Below are 12,684 nucleotides of genomic sequence, written 5' to 3'. Positions count from 1 at the left end.
AGTTAACCGACTTTTGTCGGAATGCAGTATGTAAATTTATTTCGGTTAAGTTGGTTAAGCGGTTAATAGGTGATCGGTTAAATCGGTTAATATTCGGATAACACGGGTAATGAAAATGACGTCGTTTTGATTTTTTTTAAAGGGTAAAAAGAAGAAGAAGAAGATCAAACGTTTCGTTCTTACTAAAATGACGTCGTTTCGGTTAATCGGTCAGAATAAAAGGCGGTTCGGTTACCAAACCAACTTTCAGAAACAAAATTTTATATCGACTACCAAACCGAAAATTAGTCGGTAGGCGGTCAATGACAGTTCGGTAAACAGTCGGTAGACGGTATGCGGATAATTTGTCCACCCATAGTTGGACGTTCAAAGACTAGTTATATATAGTCTATTAGCTATGAAGTTGGGTTATTGTTACACCCGGCATTAAAAAAATGTAAGAAATGACTAACAAAAATTAATAGCAATAAAGTTAGAGTAACGGTTTGATTAATTAATTAAATTAAAGTAAATGATATTTTTAGAAAGCTTTTAATCAGGCACACAACTGATTATCGTGGAAGGTAGCACACAATTAAATTTATAATCATATACACGTTTACGAGCTTGATATCCAAAATTACCCTTGGGACCATTACATACTCGATGAATATGATATTCAAAAATTAGGGTGAAAATACATATGCATTCATGTCCGGAGTGTTAGAGAATATATTGATACCGTATATTACGGTACTTTCCATATATTGTGGGATTTGATTTAATCCTCATTAATTATAATTGATTATAATCAAAACAGATTTGAATACATTCAATTCTGATTTGATTATATTCTCTTTACATATCATTTTGTATTCTCTCTATATCCATATAAATAGGGATCATTCGTATTGTAAATAAATCATTCAATAAAAGCATAATGTAGCCCTTTGGACTTTATCACGTGGATGTAAGTTATAGACCGAACCACGTAAAATCCTTGTCTCTATTTATTATTATTCCGCTTTATTTCTTTTAGGTTTTTTGATTTCTTTCACGGAGAAGAGCAAATAAACACAGAAATATATATAAGAGACAATTGCATTCATGTCCTGCTCTTATAGAGGAGATTAGTCAAAAAATACCCAGCTTTGCTTTTTTTCTTTTCTTTTTTAATTTTGTTTGTAGTGTTTTCAATGCTTAAGAAATTAATAATATATTTATAATATAAAGAGTAATACTAAATGTATGACTTAGAGCATTTATAGTAGCTTCTCAATAATTTTCTCTAAATATGAGAAACAAAATTATTTTTTACCTTCTTATCAAAAAATACCCTACAGCAGCTTCTCATCATTTTTTCTTATATCATTAAAATATTATTTTTTTATATTACTGTAATTAAAAGTAGGAAAAAAGAAGATAAAGTAAGAAAGAGATAATATATTTTGTGAATAAATAATTGAATGGAAAGTGAATAGTACTTTTCAATTCACTATTTACTTTATAGGAAAATGAAAATTTTAAAGAAGCTGCTGTAAATGAGTTTTCGAAACTTTTTTGAATTTTTTTTTAAAATTTAAGAAATAAATCCCCTTAAAAAAGCTGTTCTAAATACTCAAATGTATTTATTGTGTCTTTTTAAAATTGATTACCTTTTAAAATTAGAATTAAAATTGTGATAAATTATTATTAAATTTGGACAAAAGGCACGAAATGATCAAAACATAAAACTCGGTCAACAAAACGGTCAGCCGAAATCCTGAAACCCAAGATTCGAATCCTGCAAAAAAATCGATCGTATCCTTGAAAATTTGATTGTGTGCGGGCATTATCTTGTGTGTAATATGTTGTTTGAAAAGGAACCGTGTAGTAATTTTTTCTAATTGCTGATTTGGCTATGAGCCGTTGGATGACAAAACGAATCCTGCAAAAAAATTAAGAAAATAAAATCTTAATTTTTAAAAATTATAAAAAAATTTAAGAAAAAACATGATTGCTGGACGGACGTGACTAGTGATTAGTAGAAATCTGTCCTTTGATTTTCTCTGGGCAAATCTGTCCTTCAGATTTGATGCGTGGGAAACAAAAAACTGCAATCGTAGAGGGGGATACGTGTCATCAGCGGATTGAAAAGAGAGAAAGAGACGGAAAAGTGATAATAAGTTGTTGAACCGGTAAAAAAGGTGGCCTTGATTAAAATTTTGGATAATTGTACCGTTGGTCTATGTGGTATGTCATAATTATTTTTCATTCCTTATGGTTTAAAAAGTGCATGGAGGTCCATGTGATATGCAATAATTACAAATCGATCCCTACAGTCAAATTTCGTTAAAAATTTTAACAGATTCCGTCAAATGCCACATCAGCGCCACGTGTCGCCATCTTATTGGCAACACGTGGCGCTGACATGTCCATCTTAATAAAATAATATAAATTTATTAAAAAATAAATTAAAATTAAAAAAAAAAAAAAAACAAAAAAAGGAAAAAGGTGGGCCCCCATTGGCTGGGGGTGGCTGGTTTTTTTTTTTTTCTTCTTCTTTTTTTTTTTTGTTTTTTTTTTTAAAAAAATAAATTTATATTTTTTATGAAGATGGACACGTGTTACCATCTTATTGGCGACACGTGGCGCTAGCGTATAGGGCTAACAGATTCCGTCAAAATGGTGGACGGAAAATCGACCCAGGGAGTAAAACGTAATTATTGTATATCACAGGGACCTCCCATGCACTTTTTAAAACATAGGGAGTGAAAAATAATTATGGCATACCACAGGGACCAACGGTGCAATTATCCCTAAAATTTTTCTCCCCTCCCTTCTCTTATTTTTATTTCATCCAATCAATCTTAATTCTTTTTATTTATTATATCATATTTATACTTTTTTATTATTATTTAAATAAAAAAATCAACTATAATAATTATTTTTTTTCACTTTTCTATATAAATTATTTCAATTATATTTCAACCACGAATTTATAATCTAAACCAATTTGTTTTAGAGTTAAACACTTTTTTAATTCCTAAATTTTGACAACTTTTTTTGTAGTCTCTGAGTAGATCATTCTTAACCCCCATTTTGGCACCCCCTTGTCCGGTTTGGGTGGTTCGGCCACCTCTTGACAAATAAATAAAAAATAAAAAAATTTTAAGATTGGTTTTGACCTTTGGAAGTTGCCGGATTACCCCCAAAGGCCACAGGAGTGGTTCGGCCATATCCAAGTTGGTTTTTTTTTTTTTTTTTTTTTTTTGTCAAGAGGTAGCCGAACCACCCCCAACCATGGGTTGGTTGGTTGGGGTTGGTTCGACTACTCCAGACCTGTCAAGGGGGTGGCTCCCTTATTTTTTTTACATTTAATTTTTTAATATATATTTTTTAATATTATTAATTTTTAAAGATTTTTAATTTTTTTATATAATGTCAGAGAGGTTGACACGTGGCGAGCCGTTAATTTTTTGATGAAAAACTTGACTGAGGTGTCAATTTGGTCTTTTCTCAAAATTTAAGTGCCATTTATGATGCAAATTGAAACTTAAAGACTAAAAAATAAAATTGTCAAAACTCAAAAATCAAAGGTGTATTTAAACCTTTGTTTTAACAATTGATGAAAACAAAATCTACTAGATATCCATATTTCATTAAGTATTTTTCTAAAAGCAATGCTTTTTAAAACTTGATTTTTTGAGAATAAAAAAATTTAAAACATTAGATCGTTTTCCCATTGGGCAAACTAGATCGTTTCTTTAATATTCCTTTCTCTTTTATCCATACTTTTTTGTTTTTCAAGTTACCATCGGGAAGAATACATATAAAGAAATAATAAAATATAATAATTAAGAAATAAAATAGATAAAATAGATAAGATAATAAATAATAAGTTTATATTAAAAAATAAGTAAGTAAATGCTACGAAATAAATAAAAATAAATAATAAGTTTATAGTAAATAATGAGTGGTCTGTACAGTACCATTAGTTTTACGTCTTATTGAAGAGAGGCAAGATGCTCTGTACCATCAAAATCTCTGTTGATCTTCCCTGTCGTCTCTCTTTGCCTTTATTTTCATCTCAGAGAATCACTGCAGCATTTGATCCGTGGCAGAAAAAAATGGACTGTAAAGCAGAAAAGTGAAGCACAGAAAACGTGAGGGCCGAAGGGGTGTTTGTGTAAAATCCGTTATGTGTTATTTATACGCCATATTACCTTATATTAACTCTACGTCAATACATATTAAGTGTGAAACTCATGTATATGAGACTTACATATATAGGACCTACATACATACGTTTCACATACTACGTGTCTTGGAATAGAATTGATGTAAAGTAATGCGATATAAAAAAATTATTTTCATACATTATTTTGAGAAATTATACATTGTCATTTGAAGATATAAATTTTGATCACTTTTGCTCGTGCGGTGATTTTTATTTTTATTCTTTAAAAAAAAAAAACTATAAAGCTAAATAGGAACACCTTGCCATGGACAAGATGATGAAAAATTATCAAAAATCTTAATTATGTCGTTTTCATTGTTGAACGTATTTGTTGACCGTAAGTGGCAGAGCTGCACATATACTATGTCATTTAAAAAGACATAGATGTGATTTTTTAATTATATTTATGCTATTTCAGATATACACCAAAAAAATATCAGAAGATGCTCTAACATTTCTCTCATAACTATTACTCTACGGTGCTTTGAATAAAAAAAAAATTAATAAACCACATTAGAAAACTGCTCTCGCCAAAACTTTAATATTACGACTTTTTTGTTTCCCTCCTATAATAGTATGGAGAAGAGCAAATAAACACAGAGCATCTATGTAAGAGACAAAAAGAGTTTCTTCTTACAATTACTTATTTAAAATTTTAGATTGTTCTTTTAATTGATTGTTGATGAATATGTATATTTTTGTTTTTTTAGTATATTTTAATTGTATGAAATATATATAATTGTAGTTATTAGATGTTATGGAGAACAATGATTCTATCGAATGTTGATCGAATTCTAAACATGCTTGTATCGAGATAAATTAACAAATTTATTAGTAGATCCTTACTTCAGAAAAAAAAACTTTTGAATCACGTACTAATGATAAAGACCAAATTTAAAGAACATATTTACAAAAATGACATTGTTAATCATTTACTATAAGACAATTTAAAAAAGTATTGCGTCATTTTACATTTTAATCCAGTTGGGTTCAAATAACATGTTGATCGGTTATAATATAACATTTAAGAAAATATTGCTTATTGCTTAAATTACAAGTTATGTTTTTATGTTTTAAATGGTAATTAAATTTTGTTAAATTATTTTTATTATTATTAGTTATATTTTTAATAATTTTTTTGTTTAATTTTATTTATTTAAATCTTGCATTTATGTGAACCCAAGTTCAGGCTCCTGCACTGGTCACTTTGTTAGAATGATTAGTAGAAAATAGCTACAAACTGGATAATTTCTATAATTTTTTAGTCGTCCAACTTCGTACCTTATGTAACCAGCTTGAAGTGTACATTCTTGACATGCGTTTTCTAACAAATATGAGAATTCGTTAAAAACAAACTGAATAAATTAAACGTTTGGGGTTAAATTGTATATTCAATAGCATTTTTTAAAACTGTCTTCAATGAGATATTCAAGGCATGGGATAAATATCTACTGTACAAACACATGCAAAACCTTGTTTGATACGAAAATCTCTATTGATCTTCCCGCTCTGATGTCCCGGTATGCACCTCCCTCTCTTTATATACTGAGCACTGAGAAGTTCACCATCACAAAGAAAATCCTCTCCACTCTTTTTCCCTCTCTTCCTTCCTATTTGGTTTTTCTTCTCTCCCAGCCCAGAGCTTTCATAGTAATCTCGTCAAAGAAGCTTTTTGGCCAAATTCTGCTGAGTTTCCTCAAAATCACCTCTGCATCAAGCTCCTTAGTGCTACAGTAAATTTGGTGATTGCCAGATCTGCTCGTCTGGTCTGCGGCGCCAAGCTTCTCTCGTCTCTTCATATTTTATATTTCTTTATTCAGCCTTCCCGCGTTCTCGATCTTCTGAAGCCAAGAAAAGGTTGAGCTCCTTCCCTCTTGCAAGCTTATGTGAATCCCCTGTTTGATTTGGTTTGACTTGTTTTGTGGGTTTTGATTCTGAATCTCAGATTTTTATTTTGGTTTTGGTTTGTGGCTCACAGGATCTGTTCCAAGCTAATCGAAGAGGCTTGCGTAGCCTGGTTTCTTGGCAGACTCTCGTTACAGCTTCTCCATGAGAATCATCTCTTTGGCCCCTCTTCTTCTACGTGAGTTCTCTGCCGTACCCAATTCTCAAGTTTAGTTCTTTTGCTTTTGTTTTGATGTGCAAGATTGGTTCTTTTGATGTGGGATGTATTTGATATGATGGTTGGCGTGTTTTATATTGGTTTTAGGATTTTGGGTTTGTGAAATTTTGCACTTTGTGTTATTGGTTAGCATTTTGGCTTGTGGGTTTCTGAGATTTTGCGGTGTTTTATTTGCTAGTTTTGAGTTTGGAAGGTTGGGTTTCGTCAAATATCAGTCTTTGGTTTGGGAGTTTATGAAATTTCAATGGGTTGCTTGATGGACTGGAAATTGCAAGTTGTTTCAGATACAAGAAACCGATCCCTGTTTGTCAAAATTTGATCGTGTAGTTGGTGGGTCAACGTTATAAAATATCTTCAGCAGATTTAGGACACCTTGTGGATTTGACATTTCATCTAAAAATAAAAGATTATTGTGAATCCCATGAGTCATTAGCTGGGAGTGTTTGTTCTCTGTCTGGTTTCTGGTTCTTGCAACCTTTAACTGCAATGTGCAAGGACAGAAAGTGTTCAGGGTCATCCTAGATTTGCATTGTGGATACTAGATTCAAGAACTAAATTGTCAAAACAATTTGATTGCAAGCAATCTTAAAACAATGTAAACCCTTTCAGAAACTCATCATTTGCCTTGACAAGCCATCTCAAAAAAACAATTACTTCAAAAATGTTCAAGAGCACGAAAGACAGTTTCCAAGCTCGGTTATTCAATAACCAAGGCTTCGGTTCTTTTTCTATTTTTTTTTCTCCTTTTCATTTGGAAATTTGAATTATTGGACTGTTTTCACTATTGGATTACGTGGAAATTTCTTGCTGTTGCTCTGTTTTTTTTGGTCGGTTGTTTATATTGAGGTCTTAGATTTTGGGTATTGGTAAATTCTTTTTCAAAATTCTGCACCATTGGACTCTTTCCAAAATCGGGTACTTGGACATTTCTCGGCTATTAATCCCTTCTGTGCTCTATTCATGTTGAGTGCCTGTTGAGATTTAAGTGCACTGACTTGTGATAGAACTTTGAGGTTCCGGTGATTCTTTCTCAAACATCTGCACCGGTACTTGAAGCTCTTATAAGGACAACTTTGATTATTTGAAATATCAGCTATTTCTCTGTTTTGTGCCCCTGTTTATGTAGATTGGTTCTTAATTTTAAAGTATAGGCTTTTGGCATTTGGTTATTCATTTGAAAAACCGTCTTGTTGGTTTGTTTCACATATTTATTTTGCTGTTTTTTTTTTTGTTGGTTACTAATTTCTTGTGTAAAATAATCTGCATGTTACTGGGTTACTGGCCTATTTTGGGTGGTATATTCTGGAATTCTGAGGAATATCTGTTGGGTGATTGAAAAAACACCAGATGATATTAAATTTTGGTTGAAAGAAGATAGTTGAAAGTGGTTGGAAGTGGTTAACCAACAGTATGGATTTTCAAATGAATGACCAAATGCCAAAAGTCTTTACTTTAATTGAGACCCAATCTACATAAACAGGGGCTTTAGAGAGTTTGGTATTTAGAGCAAAAGTGAATTTTCTAGCTAAAATTTGCTGAAACTGACTAGTTCACTAGGAATGCTCTAATGTTCGAACATCAGAAAAAAAACATCATGTATGAGCATCTCTCACCCGGTCTTTTAAGTTCTAGACTTTTCGTTTTAGCATGTTAAAATCTGGAGCTATTTATGAACGTTGATTGGTTTCTTTATTTTATTTGGGCTTTTGGGTATGTGGTTTAGTGAGGATTGTTGTGGGGTTTCTGATGTTTCAGTGTCTGGTTTTTGCAGGGAGTAATCGTAGTGCAACTCACTTCTCTGTTGCTTACCTTTGCATGAAATTTGGGAAAATGTTTTAATTTCCATGTCAGGAATGGGTGGTTTTGGGAAAAACAATATACAGGTACATTTTTTTCTTAGAAGTTTGTCTTTTCTTGGAAATTTAAACTTCAATAATTTTCTTTTATATCCTCTCAAGGAATTTGCTATATAGTTATTTTATGTTAAAATTTTGAAAAATCCATGCATAGGTGAGTTGAGATTCATAAAATTTTTAAAATCTTTGTAATTATTTGTGTATGTCCAAATTTGGTTTAATTGAATACTAGAACTCTAGTGCTGTACTCTACAATCTACTAAATGCTCATTTTCTGTTCACTTTTTCTTGGAAATTGAAAGTCCGTGTGATACCTTCCTGTTCTCTCTCCCATTCATCTCTTTTAGAAACTCAGCCGTTCAAAAACTGCATGTCTTTTTTGTCTTTATTCTTTTTTGGGGATAGAGATCGGGTTAGACTTTTGGCATACTACGATCCCCTATAGAAATAGATAATCGAGGGCTTGTTATACAAAAGTATAACATAACTTATAGAATGGTTGAGAAAATTAAAAGAACAAACCAAGTTGGAGGAATGAAAATCTTTGAATGGGACAAAAGAAGACTAGTTGGCTTTGGCCTAGGAACCAAAAGGCTCTTTCGTCTCATCGCTCAACAATTCCGATCTTTGTACAGAAGATACGAGTACTGTGGTGATGCTCTACGACGTATGCAGATTAGAATGCCAGGAACCGTTGTTTTGTTTTCCTTTCTACCACTAAAGAGTAACACTCTTTGTGGTATAGAGAGATGTAAACCACTTTCGCTTCATGGTGGGTAAGCTTTTAGCTGACCATATTCTTATAGACGTGAAAACGCAGGAATTCCTAGGTCTTCCTGTTGAATTCAATCTTTTCGTTTCAAAAATATTGACCTAACACTTGGGTAATTTCTCATATGTATTAGAAATGAGCTATTATTAGCTCTTCCATCCTTTTTCTTTTTAGGCCGTAGGATCAATTCTGTTTATTGATGGACTATCGGAACAAGAATCTGATAATTTATGACAGAATTTGAACCGATCATTTGGCAAAAAAAAAAATGGATGAAAGAGCTGATAATAGCTCATTTCCAATGCATTGGAGAGATCACCCATGGGTTGGGTCAATATTTTAGAAAAGAAAAGATTGAATTCATCAGGGAGGCCTAGGAATTCATTCGTTTTCACGTTTATAGGTATATGGTCAGCTAGAAACCTACCCACCATGAAACGGAAGTGGTCCACATCACTCTTTATATTACAAAGAGTGTTACTATTGAGTGGTAGAAAGGGAAACAAAACAATGGTTTCTGGCATTTTAATTTGCATGGAAATGAGTACTGTGGTGATGTTCTGCGACGTATGCAGATTAGAATGCCAGGAACCGTTGTTTTGCTTTCCTTTCTACCACTAAAGAGTAACACTCTTTGTGGTATAGAGAGTGATGTAAACCACTTTCCCTTCATGGTGGGTAGGCTTTTAGCTGACCATATTCTTATAGACGTGAAAACGCAGGAATTCCTAGGTCTTCCTGTTGAATTCAATCTTTTCGTTTCAAAAATATTGACCTAACACATGGGTAATTTCTCATATGTATTAGAAATGAGCTATTATTAGCTCTTCCATCCTTTTTCTTTTTAGGCCGTAGGATCAATTCTGTTTATTGATGGACTATCGGAACAAGAATCCGATAATTTATGACAGAATTTGAACCGATCATATGGCAAAAAAAGAGAGGGATGAAAGAGCTGATAATAGCTCATTTCCAATGCATTGGAGAGATCACCCATGGGTTGGGTCAATATTTTAGAAAAGAAAAGATTGAATTCATCAGGGAGGCCTAGGAATTCATTCGTTTTTACGTTTATAGGTATATGGTCAGCTAGAAGCCTACCCACCATGAAACGGAAGTGGTCCACATCACTCTTTATATTACAAAGAGTGTTACTATTGAGTGGTAGAAAGGGAAACAAAACAATGGTTTCTGGCATTTTAATTTGCATACGTCGTAGAAGATCGCCACAATACTCGTTTCTTCTGTGCGAAGATAAGATCGAAATTGCTGAGTGATGAGATGAAAAAGCACGATTGCGGGGGATTGTAGTATGCCAAGAGCCTAGTCCAAGATGGTGTTTTTGATACTATATTAAAACACATACTGCATGACTATAGTCAAGGATGGTTTGTTCCTACGGGTTCCCCTTTTAATTTAAAAACCCATCACGCTGTGCTTTCCTAGATATGTTGGGGATGTGCACTTTCACTTTGCCGATCATGAGAAAGTATGTATTCCTTAATGCACTCTTCTTTTGAAATAATTTAACTATCATTTCGTAATATTAATGCAATTTTTTGTAACAGTTAAGGTCTCATGTTCCCAGCCTTTGTGCCAAAATTCTTGATGCAATTGTTCGTGATTTGAACAATGCTTATAGCCTTCACATGGACTGTGGGATATTTTTACAGAAGACTTCAGGTTATAATTAAAAATATGCATCACTGTTTTTTTTCGGCTATAGAGCTTAAAGGTCTTTTTTATATAATATCTAGCGATAGTATTTTTGTGGCCTGAAAAAGATAATGTAAATTTGTTTCAGCGAGTTTCCTATTGGTTATGAAGGCGGTGGCGGTAACAGCAGCGGTGCAAGTAGTAGTGCACCGATTAGCTATGCTAACGTAATAAAGGGAACACTCTTTAACTTGAGAATGAGGTCATCTTCCCACAGGTAAATCTATATTAATTTAGTTATTAAACGCTACTTCAAATTAGTTCATATATATTGGAAGCTAGCTTATTTCGGATGGGATATTTTTGGAATGTGCATGTCTTTTGGTTTTTCTTTGCATGTAATGCAAATGGTTGCTGGATTGTTTCAAATAGCAACAAGTTGGCATTCGGTTGTTGCTGTTATTGGTAGTTGGCGTGGGTTGATTTGAGCAGTAATGGAGTGAAAGAGAGATGAAAAAAAGGGAATCCATGTACCCACTTTAATTTTCATGTTGTCTCAAATTCTAAGCTAATTGGATCTGACCAAACTTAAATAGACAGTTGTACATTATTTATTTATTATTTTTGTCAATATTTGAAGCAAATTTAGGCATGCATGGTTTTTGGCCACCCTCTTGTTATATAGTTGTGACATTTGCTTTGTATCTCTCATGTATGCCCTGCTTTATGCCGTGTATTACATTCTCAAAATTAAGCAAAATATGTTATTTTTTGTTTTCTTTTTCTCATTCTTCTTTGTATTTTATGCTTGAGAGTGGTTTGGTCTTTCAAGTACATTTGCAAATATGATTAACTCTTGGTTAAAAAAAAAAAAAAAAAAAAGAAAAAGGAAAAAAAAGACTACTTGGTAAAATGTTTTTAGGAACCATGTGATGATCACTTAGTAAAATGCGTGCATGTGTATATAAGCTACGCTTTTATGTTTTCTTTTCGAATTACTAATATACAATACCATTTTTATGTTTTCTTTTATTATTTACATTTTATGCTTTATGAGCCAGCATGTGAATTTTTTAACACTGTGGTAGGGATATGATGATGTAAGTTATGTAATATAAGAATTGGTTTTGTGATGTACATGTGCAGGAAATGAAATTTGAAGATTAAAAGGGAGTTAGTAGTGAGGCAGCTCTGTACGTAGAATATGACTCTCTTGATTTTATAACAACATCATATCTATAGTTATACAATTTGCTGATTTTTGTTTTAATTGGGAGGAATATATTTGCTCATAATTAATGATTTACACGTGGCCGTGTGTGTGTGAGATGTTGGTGATGAAATAGTACTTTACACACTTTAAATGTTATTGTTGTTTCATCATCTTGTTGAATAAAGAATATGTACTTTACACACTTTAAGCTATTAATGTTTAAATGGTATTATGTTTATGTTTTGGTAATTATTTGAGTTATTGTCTAAATTAAGTTGTGATGCAATATTGGAAGAGAAATACAAGTAGCTAGAATTGAGAGGGAGTAGACAGCCCTGTTTGGTCATCTTTGTAGTGTTACTTAATTAGTGTGGTGCGGTGTTTGCTTGGGAAATTTAGAATTGCAAGTGAGTGTGTTTGATATGTGTGGGAATTGGAGGAGATCGAGGGCTTTTATGAAAAGGCGGCCGGAGAGAGTTTTGTTAGGTGAAAGGGTACATTAATTCTGGTTACAAAAATCCAGCTAGCTTATAAGCTGGATTTGTAACTAAAATTCTAGTTATATATCTTACTTGGAAAGGTGGAGGAATGAATGGATAGAATGAGAGCTTTAATTCGCTGTTTCAGTTTGCTAGGGAGTTGGGAAGGCTAGGAAAAAGAGAGTGGATGTCAATTGGGTGTGCAATGCATGTGGGCAAAAAAGATGAATATTATGATTGCTTTGGCTTTCACAGACTGAACAAAAAGAGACGAGATAGGATTTGTAATATTGTGTACGTGTCCGTCCAGTTTATGCATTTTATTCATCATTTGTTCAAACTAAATTTTCTCGGAAATGTAAAAAGCAACATGCATGGGGTCTGATGT

At 32.7% G+C, this 12,684-nt stretch overlaps 1 long non-coding RNA gene across 2 annotated transcripts; it reads left to right on the top strand.

Annotated features, from left to right (window-relative positions):
• The first annotated feature begins 5,687 nt into the window (after positions 1-5,687).
• On the top strand, positions 5,688-12,049 carry LOC133872298 (uncharacterized). 2 transcript variants are annotated; one of them, XR_009901002.1, is made up of 7 exons: positions 5,688-6,055; positions 6,177-6,281; positions 8,092-8,203; positions 10,395-10,437; positions 10,517-10,631; positions 10,753-10,881; positions 11,751-12,049. It is a non-coding gene; the product is annotated as an uncharacterized LOC133872298 (long non-coding RNA). The 2 variants fall into 2 exon arrangements; XR_009901001.1 differs by lacking the exon at positions 10,395-10,437.
• The last annotated feature ends 635 nt before the right edge of the window (positions 12,050-12,684 follow it).

This window comes from Alnus glutinosa, chromosome 7 (assembly GCF_958979055.1).
Source record: "Alnus glutinosa chromosome 7, dhAlnGlut1.1, whole genome shotgun sequence".
NCBI lineage: Eukaryota > Viridiplantae > Streptophyta > Magnoliopsida > Fagales > Betulaceae > Alnus > Alnus glutinosa.
Note: the sequence above shows the minus strand (reverse complement) of the source record. Positions and strands in the feature narration are given on the sequence as shown.